This window comes from Cervus elaphus, chromosome 24 (assembly GCF_910594005.1).
Source record: "Cervus elaphus chromosome 24, mCerEla1.1, whole genome shotgun sequence".
In the NCBI taxonomy this organism is placed as follows: Eukaryota; Metazoa; Chordata; class Mammalia; order Artiodactyla; family Cervidae; genus Cervus; species Cervus elaphus.
The window spans coordinates 35986140-36001844 of record NC_057838.1 but is presented as its reverse complement, the minus strand read 5'-3'; the positions used below and the strand labels follow the sequence as shown (position 1 = coordinate 36001844).

The 15705-nt window shown below is 37.9% G+C and overlaps 1 protein-coding gene across 2 annotated transcripts in view; it reads left to right on the top strand.

The window, feature by feature from the left end:
* Nucleotides 1-15705, top strand: part of CNTN4 (contactin 4) — a 975314-nt gene that overhangs the window by 221749 nt on the left and 737860 nt on the right. For both annotated transcript variants that reach the window (XM_043886604.1, XM_043886603.1), the window contains exon 3: nucleotides 6862-6917. The gene's annotated coding sequence lies outside the window, so the exon portion shown is untranslated. The remainder of the gene's footprint in view (nucleotides 1-6861; nucleotides 6918-15705) is intronic.

Genomic DNA, 15705 nt, shown 5'->3' with positions numbered 1-15705 from the left:
AATTGTGGAAATAAACATGGATAATTTAATATCTGTATGACTTTTACCTCCCATGGAAAGTTCTGGTTGGGTTTTAAATACCTGAGAAGGAAGTAAACACTCATAAGAAATACCTGCTGATTCAGTGATGGAAAGTGCCATTGATAACTTAAGCGGATAGATGTAAGGAGAAACAATTTAAATACGATGACTTTTTAGAATATGGACAGCCAGTGAATGGTGTCTCTTTCACCTCCTGCTGTCTTTTTATGTTCAAATAATGCGGTAATAGTAGACATCATTTATTGAATACATGCTGTATGCCTGATAGTTTTCATATATTCTTTTATTATCACAAGAATCTTTCAAGGTAGTTAATATTATTTTTGATTTACAACTGAGGAAACTGAGATGGTAGTGATTAAAAGGTTTACTTGAGTTGATGTAGCAGAAAGGTGGTGAAGCTTAGAACCTAATCTGACTTCAGAGGCCGTGTGTTTGTTTGCCGCTGATTATGTAAAGGCGTATTGCGAGGAGGGTTCAGTGCCATCATAGACTTCTGGGTGATGGTGATCACGTACACGTTCATTACTGGATATATACCTGTCTGAGACCAGTGAAGGTGAAAGAAGGCTTGTAACATTGTACGGGAGGTGGAGACCAAAACCATTCCTAAGGGAAAGAAAATGTAAGAAGGCAAGATGGTTGTCTGAGGAGACTTTAAAATAGCTGAGGAAAGAAGAGAAGTGAAAAGCAAGGAAGAAAGGGAGACTGAATGCAGAGTTCCAGAGAATAGCAACTGAATGTAGCGTTCCAGAGAATAGCAAGGAGAGGTAAGAAGGCCTTCTTAAGTGAACAATGCAAAGAAATAGAGGAAAGCAATAGAATGGGAAAGCCTAGAGATCTCTTCAAGAAAATTGAAGATACCGAGGGAACATTTCATGCAAGGATGGGCCCAATAAAGGACAGAAACAGGAAGGACCTAACTGAAGCAGAAGAGGTTAAGAAGAGGTGTCAAGAATACATAGAAGAACTATACAAAAAAGTCTTACTACCCAAATAACCACAATGGTGTGATCCCTCACCTAGAGGCAGACATCCTGGAGTGTGAAGTCAAGTGGGCCTTAGGAAGCATCACTACGTACAAAGCTATTAGAGGTGATATAATTCCAGCTGAGCTCTGTAAAAATCCTGAAAGATGACTGTGTTAAAGTGCTGCACTCAACGTGACAGCGAATGTGGAAAACAGTGGTCACAGGACGGAAAAGATCAGTTTTTATTCCAATCCCAATGCAGGCGATGCCAAAGAAAGTTCAAATTACTGTAAATTGTTCTCATTTCACATCCTAGCAAGGTTATGCTCAAAAGTCTTGGAGTTTGGCTTCAGTAGTATGTGAATCAAGAACTTCCAGATGTACAAGCTGGATTTAGAAAAGGCAGAGGAACCAGAGATCAAATTACCAATGTTCATTGGAATATAGAGAAAGCAAGGGATTTCCAGAAAAACATCTACTTCTGCTTCATTGACAACACTAAAACCTTTGCCTGTGTGGATTAAAACAAACTGTGAAAAGTTCTTAGAGAGATGAGAATGCCAGACCATCTTACCTGTCTCCTGAGAAACCTGTATGTGAATCAAGAAGCAACTGTTAGAACCTTACATGGGACAATGGCCTGGTTCAAAATTGGGAACTGAGTAAGACAAAACTGTATACTGTCACTCTTTTTATTTAAGTTCTATGCAAAGTACGTCACACAGAATGCTGGGCTGGATGACTCACAAGCTGGAATCAAGATTGCCAGGAGAAATATCAAGAACCTCAGACATACAGATGATACCACTCTAAAGGGAGAAAGTGAAGAGGAACCAAAGAGCCTCTTGGGGAAGGTGAAAGAGGAGAGTAAAAAAGCGACTTAAAACTCAACATTCAAAAAACTGAAACCACAGCATCTGGGCCCATCATTCCATGGCAAGTAGAAGGGGAGAAAGTAGAACCAGTGACAGGTTTTATTTTGGGGGGCTCCAGGATCACTGCAGTTGGTGACTGCAGCCATGAAGTTAAAAGACACTTGCTCCTTGAAAGGAAAGCTATGACAAACCTACACAGCATATTAAAAAGCAGAGACAATAGTTTGTCGATAAAGGTCTGCATAGTCAAAGCTGTGGTTTTTTCCTGTAGGCATGTAAGGATGTGAGAGTTGGACCATAAAGAAGGCTGAGCACCAAAGAATTGATGCTTTTGAATTGTGGTGCTGGAGAAGACTCTTGAGAGTTCCTTGGACTGCAAGGAAATCAAACCAGTCAATGCTAAAGGAAATCAACTTTGAACATTCATTTGGAAGGACTGATGCTGAAACTAAAACTCAAATACTTTGGCCACCTGATGTGAAGAACTGACTTGTTGGAAAAGACCCCGATTCGGGGAAGGATTGAAGGCAAAAGGAGAAGAGGGCAGCAGAGGGTGAGATGCTTCCATAGCATCACTGACCTAGTGGACATGAGTTTGAGCAAACTCTGGGAAACAGTGAAAGATGGGGAAGGCTGGTGTGCTGCAGTCCATGGGGTCACTAAGAGTTGGCACAGCTTGATGACTGAACAATAACATACTGTCACTTGGGAAGGATTGTTTTGTCCTGAATAAATTACCAGCATGCATTTTAGTTGTAAATAATTGAGCAGGGTGTAGCTCAGGACATTTTGTTCTCTATATTAAAATAATCCTTTCTGACCCAGGCTTTCCAGCTGCTGCCTCTTCATAGTTGCTTTTTGCCACGAAGGTCTACACTCATTCATGGATTTCTGGTTCTTTTGTATTGTGATATAGCCGGTACATTTACGTTTATACCAGCCGATTTTGTTCAAAACTCGGATTTGTCCAATCCTTAGCAGAGGTAGATTCATCTATTTATTCATTTGTTCATGTATTAATTTCCTGTCTGTTCTCACATGTGCTTTTTATGGAGTTTCTAATAAAAGCCATCATTAAAATTTAAATGTAACTTAAACTTATTACAGCAGCAGGTAAATGACAAGGATGGTGAAAATGACAGTGTTAGTTGTTCAGTAATGTTTGACCCTTTGTGACCCCGTAGGCTGTAGCCCGCCAGACTCCTCTGTCCCTGGAATTCGCCAGGCAAGAATACTGGAGTATGTAGCCATTCCCTTCTCCAAGAGTCTTCCCGACCTATGAATTGAACCCAGTTCTCCTGCATTGCATGCAGAGTGTTTATCATCTGAGCCAACAAGGACAAGGATATAGTATTGGAAAATTTAATAAATTTTCAATGATTTTAAACTTTATGCGTATTATGTGCTGGACACTGCTTGCTTCCCGCCCCCCCCATAGATTATCTCATTCTGCCCTTATAAAAACAGTGTAAGGTGGGAATAAAATTAGCATTATGCTCTTTTTATGCATGGGAAATCTGATTAAAGGTGAATGGAATGAAAGCCTTTCCATGTGTTCTTGTCTAGGGAGAGGATGTTATACAATCAGCTAGAACGAATGCCTGGTTTCTTTGCTTGAATAAAGCAGCACAAAGTTGGTATTCAGTAATTCCTGTGATTTTAACCCATTGAAGGAATCTACTTAGGTATGTTCTACCTGGTTTATCTCTGTATGTTGGCACATCTGATGGGAAGTTTTCGCCAAATCGCTTCTATATCTGATAAGAATCTGCTTAGTCAAATTTTATTCCAATTAGAATTAAATAAACATTCTCCAATTTTTAAATAAAAAAGCTTCTTAATATCTACTGAGGTGTTCATAGACCTTTGTGGGTACATCTTAGATATTACTCCTTACTTTCCAACCTTTCCATCCTGCTTTCCAGTCTCTGGCATCATCCTTTGCTTCATGGCATCTAAGAAATCTGATAGAGGTGTTCATGATGTTAGCCCATCCAACAGGTAAATTCTTTAGATAAAAGTGCCCTTAGGGAACAGTTCCTAAAATGGAAGGGGTGAGTTTTGAACTAAGTAATGTGGATAAGGAGGGGATTCTTTGAAGTATGTGTAGATTTTAAGTACTGACTGCATTTTTTGTGTGTATACACATCCCTCATGATGGATGGGAGACTCTTAACAATGTTACTATAGAGTCACTGGTTACCATATGCCAGGTAGTGGACTGAGAACTGAATTACATTGTTACTTACTTTTCATCTGTTCTTTGAGGCTGAATAGCATTATCCTCCCTACTTTGTAGGTGAAGTTGAGGCTTTTACCAATTAACAAATTGCTCATGATCACATGGCTAGTAAATAATTTAACTAGCATCCCTTCCCAGGCAGCTGCCCCAGAGCTTGTGCTTTTAAACAAGAGGAACATAATTATAATTTAATGAATGAAGTTAGTCTGCTTTCATTTCAGAATGTATCATTCCAGTGGATAAGTGTAATCTTTACTTTCATCCTGGAAGAAAAGAAAATACATATGTATATGCCAAGATTCTAGTAATAATTGAAAATAAAGAATGAAGCCTTGCCCACAGTTTTCCCATTTTTGTTTTTAGGATAACTCTTATTTTAGCTGTTGTTTTTGATGTGTAATCTGGAGTTGCATATAGTGCCAGTAACTGTAAATAGAAGTTTACCTTCTTATCAGTGGGTATCCTTAGTATAAAAAAATTAGGATTTGAGATACACACACATATATATACAGCTGATGACCAACCATATTTAAAAAATCAAATAGTGATGTATTTATGATTCATGGTTAAGTTAATTATAGGATTTGTTTGTTTGTTTGTTTCATAGGAAGCACTGCCTTAGATTTGTTAGAATCATTTTTGGAGAATATTTAAGAAAGTAAAGGAAAAGGAAAAATTCCATTTCCAATATATAAACAATATAAAGAAGATATTTGGTTCTGATGTTCCAGACTTATTGATACTGACCTGAAAGTAAACGTATTAAGAAACGTAGCAAAGTGATGAACTATTAGGGCGCCCGCCAGGCGACAGTGTAAGCGTAAGACGTGATAAGGCATTTACGGTAGTCAGGGAGAGATTCTGTTTCTATCTCAATCAAATATGCTATGTTTAAGTGTAAATTCGACTAGAGTTTTATAGTTAAAGATACTTCTGAGTGGCATATATATATATATGTCACTGATAATATATATATATATATATATATGAACTCCAGTGTTCTTGCCTGGAGAATTCCATGGACAGAGGAGCTTGGCAGGCTATAGTCCATGACGTTGCAAAAAAGTCAGACACACCTGAGTAACTAACACTATTCATCTATTTTTGAAAGAACACTGGAGTAGGTTGCCATTCCTTTCTCCAGGGGATCTTCCTGACGCCGGGATCAGGATCGAACCCAGGTCTCCTGCGTTGCAGGCAGATTCTTTACTGCCTGAGCCACCAGGGAAACACACAAATATATGTGTGTGTGTGTGTGTGCATATATATATTTGTAGTTTCATGTTTGTGTATATGTGTATATCCTCCAACTTTAATTCTGAGTAATATAATTGTCTTTTTATAATAGAAAATATCATTGTGTGTGTGTGTGTGTGTATATATAGGCCACTCAGAAGTATCTTTAACTATAAAATTCTAGTCTAATTTACATTTAAACATAGCATATTTGATTGAGATAGAAATAGAATCTTTCCATTTATTCTTAGTAATAAGTATATATTTTCCTTAGAGAGGAAACTGTTGCTTCAAGAAAAAGTACTTTCAGGTAGAAAAGTATTTCACAGTTAAAGGTTAACTTGGTGGGTTTAAGAGAAGATATAATGCCATATTTGGAGAAGGAAGTGGCAACCCACTCCAGTATTCTTGCCTAGAGAATCCCATGGACAGAGGAGCCCGGTGGGCTACTGTCCATAGGCTCGCACAGAATCAGACACCACTGAAGCGACTTAGTGTGCACACATAGTGCCAGATTTATTGGAAGAGTTTTGTTACATTCATTTTACGTAATCATAAAATGAGCAAAAACAGTGGCATGCCTCCTAGCTGTTTTTCATTATTTAAAATCACGGTGTAACATATTTTCTTAGGAAATGGTCACTCCTACTGAATCTGAGTACCTGAGAATATCGCAGGCTTCTAAAGTTGTTACACTAACAAGAAGCCGTCAAGTGGTGAAACCACTGCTCAGTGGTTACACAGCAAGGCAGGCACCTAGTTTGATTTGGTTTGTTCATTAATTTTGTTTATTAGTTTTTTTAATATCCCATATATAAAGCATGAGTGAAGTCATACAGATTTGTCTTCTTCCCTCTAACTTATTTTACTTAGCTTAATACCCTCAAGGTCCATCCACATTGTTGCAAATGGCAAGATTTCACCTTTTTTATGTCTGAGCAGTGTTTCATTGTATATGAATCCTTTTTATCCATTCATCTGTTCATGGGCACTTAGGTTGTTGCTGTACCTTGACTATTTAAAATAATGCTGCAACAAATGGTGCATATAGCGGTGCATGTGTCTTTTTTCAATTTGTTACCACTTGGGAAGAGGGACATGGCTAGGGTAAAATGGGTAAAGGGTGACAGATGGAAAATAAATTTGTGGTGATGAGCATGGTTTTTTTGGTGAGGCACACAAAAGTAGAAGTATAATGTATACATGAAACATATAGTGTTAACAATCAAGGTCACCCCGATAAAATTTAAAAATTTAAAAAATACATATTTTAAAAAAAGTTCACACAGCTACTGAGATACACAGCATAGAACCCAAGCTCCTGTCTCTAATTTTGGCCATTCTGTCAAGCCTGGAATCCAAACCAACTGTATTTAATGTTTATTTCCTTCTAATTTGTTTAGAATGGAAATTGTTAAGCATTAACTACATATAAGAATATTTATCCTTGAAAAATGTATTTATTTGTACATTATTATTTTTTTTTTAATTCTAGGAATCATTGACATATAGTAACTCCACAGCATGTGGCCCCAAGATCTACACTAAAAGGTAAGCTTCCCCAAAGGGAAAACTTTTTCTTACCTGTATTTCACCTTGGATTAGCATCCTCAGTTACTATGGAAACATTCAATCCTTAGAGTGATACAGTGAGATCATTTTTGATGTCTTTCTGAAAGTTGAAGTTAACAGAAGTAGTGAAGTCATACAAGTTTGAACCTTGAAAATAGGAAGTTGCACCCTCTGTGGGTTCTTTCTGGAGAAGATACTTGAGGCAGATATTTGGTGGTTCAAATTAATATGATAATTCAAAAAGTTCAGAATTTGGCATCATGGAAAGAGTATTGGGAATAAAATGAAGGTTGTTGCATTTTTGCCCATGGCTTATGGAGAGAATATTTTCAGTCAGATCTTCAAAATACTAAGTTAATGAGTCTGCAAATGTTGAGGCATTAAAATTGAAGTCTTTTAGGGGTAAAGCATGAGTGTTGTAAGTTACTGTCATGCATGCCCCCTCTGTCTACACTTGCCCACTCTGTCTTGAACTTCATATTTTTTTCCTTTATAAAAGATACAGATATACGCAAGTAAAACTTGCTGTTTTTAGTTTCCTAACACTGTAACAAAGTACCATGAACTAGGTGACTTAAAACAATGGACATTTATTTTCTCACTGAATAGAAAAGAATGAAATCAAAGTGTAGGCTGGGCTGTGCTTTCTCTAAGAGTTTTAAAGGAGAAATTCTCACTTGCGCCTTGCATCTTCTAGAAGTTGCTGACAACTTTTGGTGTTCCCTGGCTTGTAATTGCATCACTCCAGTCTGCCTTCACATGGCTTCTCCCCTGTGTGTGTTTGAGTCTATATCTCCCCTTCATGTGAGGACGCCAGTCCTTACGTCAGGCCCACCCTAGTCTAATATGACCTCATCTTAACTTGATTACATCTGCAAAGACCCTTTCCCCAAATAAGGTCACATTCATGGGTCTCAGGATTAGGATTTCACTATACTTTTTTGTGGGATATTGTTCACCCATAGTAGGACCTGGCCCTTAAAAGTGGCAAGAGTGATATTGAAGTTAACTACGGTTAACCAGACATTCATGGGGAAAAATGCTAATCTGGAGGATGGTGGTAGAGGAAAATCTCATTGCATTGCTGTATAGAAAATAAAAAGCTGAGTCACTTTAACAGATGTAATAATTATCAAGGGATCCTGATGGCCAAATTGTCTCCCCAGCAATAGAAAACAAAATATTCTGTGATTCAGTATAGGGCTTGATACCTTTGGGTAATATTAATGCATACTCTTTGAGTCTCAGGGAATTTTCTTAACACCCTCTATTGAAAAAAATATATAGAAAAAAAATATTTAATTTGATTTCCCCTTATGAGCCCCAGTCCTTCATAAGCCAAGATTAACTAAGGTATTCTTTACCAATTAATTCTTATCTGTAAAAAGTCACCCCAGAATTCAGTGGTTTGTAATAGTGACCATTGATTATTTCTTATGAGTCTATCAGCCCACAGTTTGCTGGGTGTGTCTGTGTGTCTGAGGTCAGTTTGTAGGTTGGGTGGGGGAGGCTCTGCTCCCTGTCGTCTCTCAGGGAGCCAGGCTTTTTCTCATGGAGCTGGCCTTGTTCCAGGATATGAGTGCCCTCACACTTACTGTGAACAACTATTTTTACCTCCTCAGACTTCTCTAGCTAGAATCCATCCCACACAAGGCAGTAGGAGTGATCTTAAATCACGTTCTAAATGTAATCTAACTACCAGAACCACCTATAAATCTGCCAGTCTTCCCTGTTTTCCTTGGATCAATTCCAGATGTTTAACACAGCTTCAGAAGTTTCAACATTATCTGGCTCTTGCTTAGCTGTCTACCTTTCTTTCTCCCACCCCACACTTTCCAAAGTAGGTTCTTCCAACCTGAATTTCTTTAAATTGTTTAAATATCTCATCATCTATCTTGCTCTTGTGCATTGTAGCCCTTCTTCCAGGAACAGCCCTTTTCTCCATCTTCTCCCTTCTCCTACCTTTGTGTGATCAACTCATTTATCACTAAATGAAAGCTCAGTTCTTCCAGGAAGCCTTCTGTGTTTTCCTTTGCCTCAGTTAAGCTTCTCTTGGCTGCTGACATCAATATGAATGACATGATAATCACAGTGTCCTGCAATTGCTTGCCTAATTATCTTACTCTCCCACCTTGGACTCTGATGCCCAGTGATTACATCTTATTGTACATTATGGTATTCCTAGAATGTAACAGTACGTGCATGAAGAATGACTCAGTAATTATTCATGGAAAGAATGAAGGATTCAGTGACATCTTTTCTATTCTAATTCTTCTGTCTTTAAAGGTTTAAGTAGTTGGGCGTGTTCAGAATTAATGTTGGGTCACCTTCCCTCGAATTTTCCTCATTCTCCTTTGTCCCTGTCTTATAGAGGGCCCTGGCTCCCTCTGGTGCCTTGGCCTTTTGCTATCTGTTATTTGTAGCCTGTGGGACAGAACAGCTGCAAAATAGTGTGCTTTGGTTCATGCATTTTCTCTCTCTTTTTCATTTAATTTCAAAAAGGAAAACAAATTTTAATTCGTCGCTAACACTTGAAAATTAGATTTCACATGCAGTGACGATTTCCAGATTCTCTTAGAAGAAACCGGATTGTTTTCTGCCCTGGGCCTGCATTCCCAGGTGGCGTGAGGCCTGTTTGAGCAGCAGATGCCTTCCTCTGCCTTCAGCTCATCGTGCCTCATCCTTTGCCATCTACAGGCACTCGAGTTCCCTGGTGGCTCAGTAGTAAAGCATCCGCCTGCCGAAGATGAGGGTTTGATCCCTGGATCGGGAAGATCCCCTAGGGAAGGAAATGGCTACCCACTCCAGTAAAAAACCATGAACAGAGAGCCTGGTGGACTACAGTCTATCCAGTTGCAAAGAATCAGACAGGACTTAGTGACTAAAACAAAACAAAATAAAAGCTCGACTTCTAAGAGTTTGTCTCTTACAAACCAAAGATGATAGGTTTGGTCACTGAACCATTTTGTTGTTCCTGTTGTATATCTGCCCCACTAAGTAGAAGTAATTTACATTTTGTGTTCAGAGCTCTGTGCTTAATTTCCTGCTCAAATACTCAAACAGATAAACTAATCTCTCCAAAACTCTTTTCTCCCCCACCTGTAAAATGGAGAAATGGAGACTATAATCTTTTGTATGAACTTGCATCAAATTCCTTTCTTAAAACCACAACATTCCATCTAACCTGTGCACATAGAGAAAATTGAAGAAAATACTTTTTCTGGATTGATGCACATAATTTTCATCTTTTACTGGATGATATTAATTTAAACAGATTAGGAAAATTAAGTATCTACACATGCTACAACATGGATGAACTTTGAAACTGTTATCCTAAGTGAAAGAAGCAAGCACAACAGGCTCCATATTATATGAATTCATTTATATGAAGTTTCCAGAATAGGAAAAATGATAGAGACAGAAAGCATAGTAGTGGTTTCCAAGAACTAAGGAAAGAGAATAATGTGAAGTGGCTGCTAGTGGGCCCCTGGTGTCCTTTCTCGGGTGATGAACAGTTTCTGGAGTCAGATAGTGGTGCTGGTGACATGACCCTGTGAGCATGCTGAGATATACTGAATTCTACAGTAAATGGTGAATTTTATGGTGTGTGCGCTCAGTCTCTTCAGTCATGTCCCACTCTGCAACCCTGTGAACTGTAGCCCGCCAGACTCTTCTGTCTGGGGGATTCTCCAGGCAAGAATGCTGGAAAGAGTTGCCATCCCCTTCTCCAGGAAATCTTCCCAACCCAGGGGTCGAACCAACATCTCATGTCTTCTGCACTGGCCCAGATTTTATGGTTGTTGCTGTTGTTCAGTCACTCAGCCATTTCCAACTCTTTTTATGCTACATGAATATCAGTGAAGTCATAAAACACTAAATTCATGTTTTAGGAAGACAAGATTTTTCTTTCAAATGTGGTGAGTAGGACGTGTAACAGAATAAGCAGACCTCTTGGGCGGTCACTCAAGTCAATAAGCACTGTTTTCCTCAAAGTCCTGCTGTGCTCTCCAAAACCAAAGACCAAGGCAGATTTCTAATTGTAAAAATTCATGGTTTAATCCACTGGTTATGAGAGATGGGGTCAGAGATGGATTCGTGTTTAAAATTCATCAACTACATCTTCTCTAGCCACACATTCCTCTAACAATAACACGAAGGTACTAACGGCCATTTTGGTGGGTTATTGTAAGACATAGAAGAACAAATGTCAAATTTTTACCATGGTGCCAATACAAACAGTTCCTTTCTCTCTATATATGTGTGTGTGTGTATATATATATATATATATATATATATATATATATATATATATATATATAAATTGAAGTAAAATAGACTTGTAATATTATATAATTGATGTATTTTAATGAGTGTTACTTGGTTGTAAGTATTAGGCTGTAACACGGTTTTTGGCGACTCAGCTTTTCCACCGTTACCCTCCCACATCCCCAACGCCCCCTCCACAGGCATCTTTGCCAGAAAGAAAAGCACGGCTAGAATTTCTGCTATCACTTAATGAATTTAATCAGTCCCGTAGGGACTTCTGATAAAGCAGAGGAATGTTTATTTTTATGCTTCCTGTGTTCCTCCTAGTAGTTGACAGAGCCTTCCCTCGCAGAAGTTACATTACCTGTGCTGAGAGGAGCATTAGCATACCATGAGGGTGATGTTAGAACTAAGAGAACACATCCCTGTTGCCTTGTATTAAAATGTGTCTGTGCGTGTGCCTCTGAATGCAAGTCAACATGTTGCCAGTAAGAAAATAAACTGCTGCCTGAAAATGTATGTTTCAATTGTCTATCATTTTTATTATTTATGATTTTTTTCTGTTTGAACATTGTAGAGTTATTTTTTTTTACCTTTGGTTTTATCTTTGGAAATTAAAATTAAAATCATAGTTTGGGGATATAGAAGATAATTGAGTTAGTCAGTGAAGTATACTATACATTGTAACATTAAGCAGAATTGTTTAATCTACATTATGAAAAAATGACTGTGTGAATTGCTCCATTTGATACAGTGGTTGCTTTCTGCTTTTCTTTGTGGATAATGGAAAGGATTATGCTATGGTGAGTAGCCAGAATAGCTGAGATTGTATCATTTGCCTCTTCGCAAGTATTTATTGGTAGCTCACTATAAGCCAACATCTTCAGTAGGACCTAGAGTTATGGTGGCAAATAAAATATATATATATACCCTCAAATTCTGAGTTTGATATCTAATGAAGGTGGCACGTGGTACTTCAGCAGTAAAGAATCCACCTGCAATGCAGGAGATACAAGAGATGCGGGCATCAGACTTCTTTTCACATAATGAATTAACCCTTTGATATTAGGGAATGATACTCTTTCTGTTCTCAGTAATGCTTCTTGACATATTTATTTCATATCATATTAAGATTAAAATCCCTCCGTTATTTAAATTAATATTTGCCAGGGGTTCCATTTCTAGTTTGTTTCCAGTCCTTACTAGTCATTTTAGGTGTGTGTCTTCTTTTAGTAACATATAGCTATATTCTTTTCAATATATTGTTTTTCTCATGTATCAGAGGAGTTTAAAAGTTCATACTTACTTTGAATCTTAAACAATCTTTCCATTCTTTCTACTGTCTTATTTTGTGTCAGCACACTTTGTGTGAGATTTTTTGTTTCTGCATATTTCTTCTTTTCTGAATTCTAATGGAACAACTAATTTTTCTTTAATCCACTATTCTTTGATTATTTCAGATTTCTTATTATGTCTCTATTTGTATATAGCTCCTTTAATTTTACACTTAGCAATGCAAAATTTAATAATGTTCTTACATAAGACCTAAAATACTTTATTTCTAATTATACCACACAAAGTTCCACATTTTTCTCATATACATAGTTAAATACTATGGAAACTTGATTTTTTTTTCAGTTAGTGATTCTTACTGTTATATTCAATATAGTTAAGGTTTCATTTATATAGAATTCCCTATTCATTTGCCCATTTATCATTTGTCATTTGTTTCTAGTTTCCTAATCTTTAGTGTTCAAATTCCTTTTTTATTAACACCCACAAAACATTTTTTGTGGCTTCTGTTAGTGTTCAGTTCTGTTTGTTTGTCACAAAATGTCATTTTTTTTAACCATTATTTTGGAGTGATACTGAACTAGGGTTGGAATTCTTGGTTGCCCAGTTTTTCCCTTCAATACTTTGAAGATACTATTGTGTTGTTTTCTACTCTTTATTTACTGCAGATTTTAAAGTCTTCTGTTAGTCACACTGATGACCTTTTATAGGTGGTCTTTTTGTTTGTTTCCTTTTAAGATTTTCTCTGTGTTTGGAGTTCTGAAGTTTCATTATGATTTGTCCAATTAAGCACTTATTTTTAGTTTTACTCATGCCTTACTTTCAATCTGAGGTCATGTTTTGGAAAATTGTCATTCATCATTTATTTGAACAATTGACACTCAACATCTTTTCCTTTGTCCCTTGTTGTATATCTAAATAGACGTTTTGGGACCATTTATTTCTCCTGTCTATAATGCCTGGTTATTCTTTTCAGTGTCTGTTTCTTTACATCACCATTTTGCTTTTTGAGAAAATCTGTCATTTCCTCCTCCAGTTTTCAAATTCTTTCTTTGTCAGTGTCTACTCTGTTATTTAACATTTATATCAGTCAAAATAGCAAATTTATGCTGCACTAGCAAATAACTCCTAAGTCTTATGGGCAAAAACAACAAACATTTATTTCTCCCTCATGTTATATACCCACTGCAAGCTAACGTGGGAGCTTTGCTCATCATATTCCATTCATGTTGATGGAATCACTGTCAGGAAATGATTCCATAAGTGCTGAGGCCGAATTCAGAGGACCTGTGGGATCATGAACTAAGTCTGAAAACTTTCTCATGAAGGACATGTGTCACTCACTTTTGTTTACATTTCATTGCCAAAGTCACAAGGCCATGGATGACTCTGAAGAAGGCAGATAATGCAGTATTAACAATTGCCTGGAAATAAAGAATATTTGTTAAAAGCACTTAATTGCAGTTTAAAATGTTTGTTGGCTTTTAAATTTTCTATTATTTTTTTTTCCTGGAACTTCTATTTGGTTTCTTTGATTTCTCTTTCTGTGTATCTTTTATAATGTTCTGCTATTTTCTTGTGGGTTCAATTCCTTTCTAACATTTTCCAAACTCTTACTTTCTATTCATGTTCATGATCTTTTTTCATTTTGAGTGCTTACACTGCATATCCTTTTTACTGGGCTAGTAGATTCATTCTTGTCATAGCTTTTCCCCCCTCATATAGTCTGTCTTTTTATATTGTGAGCTCATATTAGATTTATTTTTTTCACGTGAGAATGCTGTGGATGTTATGTTGTGAAAACATGACACAGAGGTGGTTTTGCTTTTGCTTCTACCAAGGTTCTGGAATGTAAAGTGTCACAGACCAGTGTTCATTTCCTACAGCTCATGAGTAGTATACAGTTAGGTCTTATACTAAAGTTTAGCAAAAGCTTCAGGTTTCATTTTCTTCCATGCATTGAACCTGGGCAAGACAGTAGAATTCCATAGTGAGTTTTGAGGTGGCTTGAGATCATGTCCCCCAAAGAGGGTCCCATTTGGTACCTGCCTCTCAGGCAGATCCTTCAAGATGAGATGTGGAATCCTTTCACCTACCGCCCACACATTTTTCAGCCTAGTGTTGTGCTGTTGTTCGTGTTGAGTGAGTCTGCACAAGAGCCTTTTATAAAGCAGATTTTCTGTTCCCTGTAGTCTTATATTTTCTTGAGCATGTGCCCCTTTGGTTTTCAAATCCAGGGGTTTAAGGGGCTCATCTCCGTTGTGCAGGATCTGGCCATTGAGGTGTTTGTGGAATTCAAATCCCCTACTCTGCAGGGAAAATAACCACACTTTTGTAATTGCTCCCATCTTTGGATTGATCTGACTGGGGTGTGAATTTTTCTTGACGAGCCTTTATCTCTGCCTTTTCTGCTATCCCCTTGCTGTCGTTTTACCGTTTGCTCTGGAGACTCTTCATCCAGCTTTCAGGTCTCTTTCTGAGGGGATTATTCTATATGTAGCTGGCGATCCCTTGTGTTGATGGAAGGAGGTTAGTTCAGGATCTTCTTATGTCGTTTCAGACTCTCTAAACTGTTAAGTACTTTGCCTGTAACTAGTTAATGACCAGATCTGGAGACCCCCTCCCACTCTTTCCCAATAGCTGGAAATGCATTAAACAATAGAAAATGGAAACCCTGAGTCTTGTATTGAATTTTCTTTGATACAGGATTAGCAGTCAAGAAGCCCTGAGTGAAACAAGTGAAAACCACCAGGCAACGACTGCGGAGTTTTAGAAGGCAGTGAGGAAGTGGCTGTCCTGGTGCTAAGTGCTCGTATGATACATTAACCAGGGATAAACGCCCTGGCTGTCATCTGAGTCAGATCAGAACTGAACATTCAAGGCAGTTGGTTGAATACAAAGGAAATCTTTGGGTTGTCTGCCCAGTATACTGCCCTGATTTCACTTAGAAGTATCCGGCTGGCACAGCCCTGGCGGAAAGGAAGCAAGGTGTCTCCTTCTACCACGGAGTGACCGGAGCAGGAGATTTTTCTCTTTGAGGAATTTCTCATGAGGACACAGAGTCTAGATGAGACCCGAACAAAGGAACCAGTGAATCATGCTAATCTTGAGCTATTTTAACTCACTACATACTAACACAGAAGAATCCGGAAAGGGCAAGGAAGGCAGCGTGGCTCAGAGGGTGAGAGAGCTGTGACCACATGTCCCT